Source organism: Triticum aestivum, chromosome 7B (assembly GCF_018294505.1).
Source record: "Triticum aestivum cultivar Chinese Spring chromosome 7B, IWGSC CS RefSeq v2.1, whole genome shotgun sequence".
Lineage (NCBI taxonomy): Eukaryota > Viridiplantae > Streptophyta > Magnoliopsida > Poales > Poaceae > Triticum > Triticum aestivum.
The window spans coordinates 413,825,987-413,832,013 of NC_057813.1; the positions used below are offsets into that span (position 1 = coordinate 413,825,987).

The window sequence follows — 6,027 nt, forward strand, 5'->3', positions numbered from 1 at the left end:
TCCGTAAAACCAAATTAGGGCTGAGAGAAACTATCTATAATCATACATGTCCGTCGGCGGGGGTGGGAAGAAGGATAAACAACAAGCGACATAAGATGTCATGTTCAAATCAAGGATGTGAACCTATTGGGGTCTTGAGCCATGGTTACTGTGTTAGGGGCGTGTGGTATTTTTTTCTCCCGTTACAATGCACAGACCCTTTTGCTAGTGTGTACAAATAAACCTATGTGAATCTTTTGCCAAAAAGACCATATATGAACAATAAATTAGTGACCTGATGAATATATTCATGTGTGGCCTCACCAACCGCGCGTGGACATACTTAATTTTAAAAACACAACTAGGAACTAGCGAACAATGAATACGTGCACCAACTCTGGATCAACACTCACTCAAGAAGAACAAATTGTGCAAAAAACGTGGGGCTCCATCTTACGCGCGCGAACGGTCCATTCGACGCTGCATGGGTTACGACGATCCTCGATGGCACGACAAGGACTTCGGCATAGTTAAACAAGCGAGGAAATTGCACACCAAGCCGGCCATGCCCTTGCTTAGCTATTTAATGCCTGCCTTGGCTAACAGCGGTAGTCATTCACTCGCATTCCATAACACATACTCTACACATTAGCGGCACGTGTTACAAGGTCGACTAGCAAAGTGTCAAGAGCAATGACAGGACGTAGAAGGGTGCTTACATTTCTCCTCCTGGGGCTCTTTCTCGGCCTCGCCGGATCCAGCCCGCCGCCGGAGCCGGTGGAGTGCGCCCGCGGCACGTCCGACTGCACCGTCACCAACGTGTACGGCTCCTTCCCGGACCGCACCATCTGCCGCGCGGCCAACGCCACGTTCCCGCGCACCGAGAAGGAGCTCGTGGCCGCCGTGGCTGCCGCCGCCGCGTCCAAGCGCAAGGTTAAGGTGGCCACCAGGCACTCCCACAGCTTCACCAAGCTGGCCTGCCCCGGCGGCCGCGACGGCACGATCATCAGCACGGAGCGGCTCAACAAGACGGTGAGCGTCGACGCTGCCAAGGGGCTGATGACGGTGGAGAGCGGCATGGTGCTCAAGGACCTGATCCAGGCGGCCGCCGCGGCGGGGCTCGCGCTGCCGCACTCGCCCTACTGGTACGGACTCACCATCGGGGGCCTCCTCGCCACGGGTGCCCACGGCAGTTCGCTGTGGGGCCCGTGCACGAGTACGTGGTAGGGATGAGGATCGTCACGCCCGCACCGGCCAGCCAGGGTTTTGCCGTGGTCAGGGAGCTCAGCGTCGGGGACCCCGACCTCGACGCGGTCAAGGTTTCCCTCGGCGTCCTCGGCGTCGTGTCCCAGGTACTACCTACGCGGCTTCGTACAAACGCAAGAAGAAAATTCTTTTGTGCATGCTTGTTTCGGATTCTTTCGTACATATATGTCGTGGAAAATATCAACTGCCGAGCATGTACCTTTTTTATGCGGGGGACGCCGAGTATGTACTTGGCTACTTGCTGGTGCATCCATGCATGCATGGATCGTAACTACTCTTCTAATTGCTTTGGAGTAAAAGATAAATTTAGATTAGTAGGCTAACAACTCTCCATGTCCATGGAATGAAAACTAAGTACGACTAATCAACCAGCACGAGCAAGGTATGCTGGCTAGTTTATGGGTTCGGGGAGCTTGATCTACCTATTTTTACGGATGAAAAAAGGGCTAATTTATGGGTGTACATGCATGTGCAGGTTACTCTCGCCTTGCAGCCGATGTTCAAGCGATCAGTGACGTTTGAGAAGCGCGACGACACGGACTTCGCATCGCAGGCGGCCATGTGGGGCGGGCTGTACGAGTTCGGTGACATGGCGTGGCTGCCGCGGCAAGGCAAGGTGATCTACCGCAAGGACGATCGCGTACCCGTCTCGACCAAGGGCAACGGCCTCAACGACTATCTCGGGTTTCGATCCAACCCGACGCTCGCGCTCATAACCGCCAGAGCCACGGAGGAGCACCTGGAGGAGGACGGCAGCGACATCGCCAGGTGCCTGGCGGCGCGGGCGCCGTCCGTGCTGTTCGAGCTGCAGGCCTACGGCTTCACCAACGACGGCTCATTCTTCACAGGGTGGCCGGTAGTGGGGTTCCAGAACCGCATCCAGGCGTCCGGCACGTGCATCAGCAGCCCGGAGGACGGCCTCCTCTCCTCCTGCACGTGGGACCCACGCATCCGGAGCCCCTTCTTCTACAACTCCGGCTTCAGCGTGGCGCTCTCGAAGGAGCCGGCGTTCATCGCCGAGATGCAGAAGCTCCGCGACCTCAAGCCACGCGCCTTCTGCGGCCTCGACGCCAAGCTCGGCGTGCTCCTCCGCTACGTCAGGGCCTCTTCCGCTTATCTCGGGAAATCTGAGGACTCGATCGACTTCGACGTCACCTACTACCGGAGCTACACTGAGGGCGAGCCGCGCGCTAACTCCGACGTGGTCGACGAGATCGAGCAGCTGGCGCTGCGCAAGTACGGCGCCGTCCCACACTGGGGCAAGAACCGCAACTTCGTCTTCGACGGCGTCATCGCCAAGTACCCCAAGGCCGCTGAGTTCCTCAAGGTGAAGGCCAGGTACGATCCCGACGGGATCTTCTCCAGCGAGTGGAGCGACCAGGTGCTCGGCATCAAAGGGAGCCCCAACATCGTCGAGAAAGGGTGCGCCATTGAAGGGCTCTGCGTCTGCTCCAAGGACTCGCATTGCGCGCCAGAGAAGGGCTACTTCTGCCGGCCGGGAACGGTGTTCTCGGAGGCGAGGGTCTGCTCGACCCGGGCCGCTTTCGGCGACGAAAGCGACGACCTTCTGGAGGAACAGTGATTCGAGGTGCATGCATGCGCCGGGTCAAGCGGCTGCGCATCTAAGTATAGATTGCAATGCTGACTTTAATGTTGCTTGTATGTGGCGTGTTCGTTTCTTCCAGAGATTGTATCGTCTCTACTGGTATAGTAAGTTGGTTTGATCCGGGCTACTTGATGTAACCTTATGGTTTGGCTATTGTTCTGATTGGAAGCAATTGAAATTGAAAATGAACGCCATGTTCTGATTTGAGGTTCCCTTCCTACAGGTTAGACTTTAGGGCAGGTGACGCGTGATTTGCTACAGGTTAGACTTTAGGGCGGGTGACGCATGATTGTTTGGTCAAAAAGCTTTACGATTCTACTCCCTCCGTTCCCAAATACTTGTCTTTCTAGGCATTTCAAATGGACTCAACATACGGATGTATGTAGACATATTTTAAAGGATAGATTCACTCATTTTGCGCCGTATGTAGTCACTTGTTGAAATCTCTACAAAGACAAATATTTAGGAACGGAGGGAGTAATATAATGGCGGTTGGTGACTTCAGAGCAACGTGCCGTGCTCTGCCCAGTGTTCATTTTTAAAGGTGAAAAAAAAACTAACTTTGAACGATTCAGTATTGAGATTGATCTTGGAGATAGAAAAGGCGATATGTTTGGTGTACCAGTCAGTCATTAGAATTTGAAAACAGTTCGTGCGCGCAGGTTTTGTTCAAAAAAGGTTTTGTTCAAAAGGGAACGGAATACCGTAGTGGTGAGCTACCCTAAATCTATATTTATACCTACTAATAAAGTACTGATCGCTTTTTTCTCCTAATTATTTGTCCGTCGTTATAGTTTTCGTCCATCCTTCGCTTAACCTACGAGGTTATTCTGATTTTCATAAGTTGTACCTCGCTTATGAAACTTTGTACTACGCTGGCCTCTCACGTAATGGGAGGCCTTCTCTGCATCGAATAGCTGCGCTAATGGGCCACAAGTCACGTTTCAGAATTTCTTTTATATATAGGCAAGTCGTACAATTCATAAAGAGGGCATTTTTATTTAGCAGTACTACAAACGAGAGAGGATGGATACATCTTTTTTGTTGAACTAGTAAAAAGAACCGTGTGTAACAGCCGGAGAGAAAAATACCACACACTCTTAATTTACAAAAAATGGTCTATAATATGACAATTTAAAGCTAGGGCCCAAACAAAGATAGTCTTAACCTATACAAGCGCAGTTTAAGATTGTACATGTGTTTTATTTCACACGGTTTGCATGTAGATTTAATCCGTACAACGAAACGGGCAAGCAATCATGCATTTGTTCATGTCATGTTTGGAGCGGGGTGTTGTTACGGGCGAGTAAAGAAAAACGACAAAAACAAACGATGGCATATTAGTACACTACGGAGACATGTGTGCATCAATGACAATTTTCAATTTAACAATAACTAACTTAGAGTAACTCTTGAACACTTTTTTCACATGCATATTTCTTTTTTTCACATGCATATTTCTTAAATACATGAAGAGTTGTTAAAAAGATATATAATTTTTTAATCATAAAAGTAGATATTTGTTTGTCTGGAAAAGACATTTTTGTATAGTCTCATGTCGATGCAAGTACTTGTGTCCCTATTTCATCACTATTTCTTGCCATACATGTCATAGGTATTGGTTCTTATTTCATCACTATTTACATCTTATCAAACTTGTCTTTTATTTTATTTTTTGTCATGCATGCCTCATGTTTACATTTTTTCATGCATGTCCGCTTTTTCTTCTTCTTCTTATATATCGGAGAATAGCGCTACATCTCATTTTTATCGGATCTTCTTTGCATTTTCTCTTTTATTTCTTTTATAGCGGACATCCCATCTTTATTAAATCAGTACCGGTATGAAAAAAATATGGATAATGCATTGTTGATTAACATTGCAGCCTCACAGTATTTTTTAAATGGTTAACAAGTAAAATAACATCATATTCAGATTTTACATATTTTTCTAATTAAATTTCATATGTAACATGTTAAATTTGGAGTTACGGTTTAGAAGATATGCGTATTTAAAACAATATTTGATATGTACCGTGGGTTTAATGTCAGAAACATTAGGGAGTTTTCTATAAAATACCAAGACGGACCAAGAATACCTATTTATTTTATTAGTAAAAAATAAATATAATAATAATAATAATAATAATAATAATAATAATAATAATAATAATAATAATAATAATAATAATAATAATAATAATAATGGTATAGATATAGATACAGATAGTCCTATCTTGATTGGTTATACTGATTTTTACCAATTCATATACGCTGGCAAAGTTGCCTAAAATACCAAGAAGCTGCCTACACAAGAGGGTTAGTACATAAGAGAATCCATTAGCAGAGGAATAAAATAAACAAAGGGTTGGTACAAAATAGAAACCTGAATTCAATCCATTAGCAGAGGGGTTACATAAACAGAGGGTTAGTACAAAAGAGAAAAGTCCATCCCGTAGGCTTTTTTTTGCATGAAGGAAGATGAGCTGGTCGGCTAGACATCCGACGATGATGATGGTTGGGACGGGGTGGACCACGAGCTGGACTGCGTGAATGGTGTTCGCTCGGGATTGTGAACTCTTCATGATGATTAATTTAAACTAAATTACAAGACAATGCTTGATGGTGTTCGGGATGTAGGTAGTTGAAAGCATTCATGTGTTGCGCTAACGTTGTTGTACCATTACACATAGGAAATTCAAAAGCCGTCCCTCATGTTGGTTAATATTATTTATCCGTTGCAGTACAAAGACTTTTTTTATTTTTCCTGCACACTTACTCTCTTGGAAAAATATAAGAACATGCACGCTCTGGCGAGAGTTGAATTGTATATGCATCTCTAATACACCGTTCCTATCATAAAAAAAACTATCTTTCCAACACCTGTCTCTCCCCCGAGTAAACACCGTCATCGGTCGTAGTTCCCATTGAAGGAAATATGCCCTAGAGGGCAATAATAAAGCTGTTATTTTATTTTCTTATATCATGATAAATGTTTATTATTCATGCTGGAATTGTATTAACTGAAAACTTGATACATAAACAAAACACAGTGTCCCTAATATGCCTCTACTAGACTAGCTCGTTAATCAAAGATGGTTATGTTTCCTGACCATAGACATGTGTTGTCATTTGATAAACGGGATCACATCATTAGGGAATGATATGATGGACAAG

The 6,027-nt window shown here is 45.9% G+C and overlaps 1 pseudogene; it reads left to right on the forward strand.

Annotated features, from left to right (window-relative positions):
• Positions 1-612: 612 nt before the first annotated feature.
• LOC123159541 (L-gulonolactone oxidase 2-like) lies at positions 613-3,056 on the forward strand (annotated as a pseudogene).
• Positions 3,057-6,027: the final 2,971 nt, after the last annotated feature.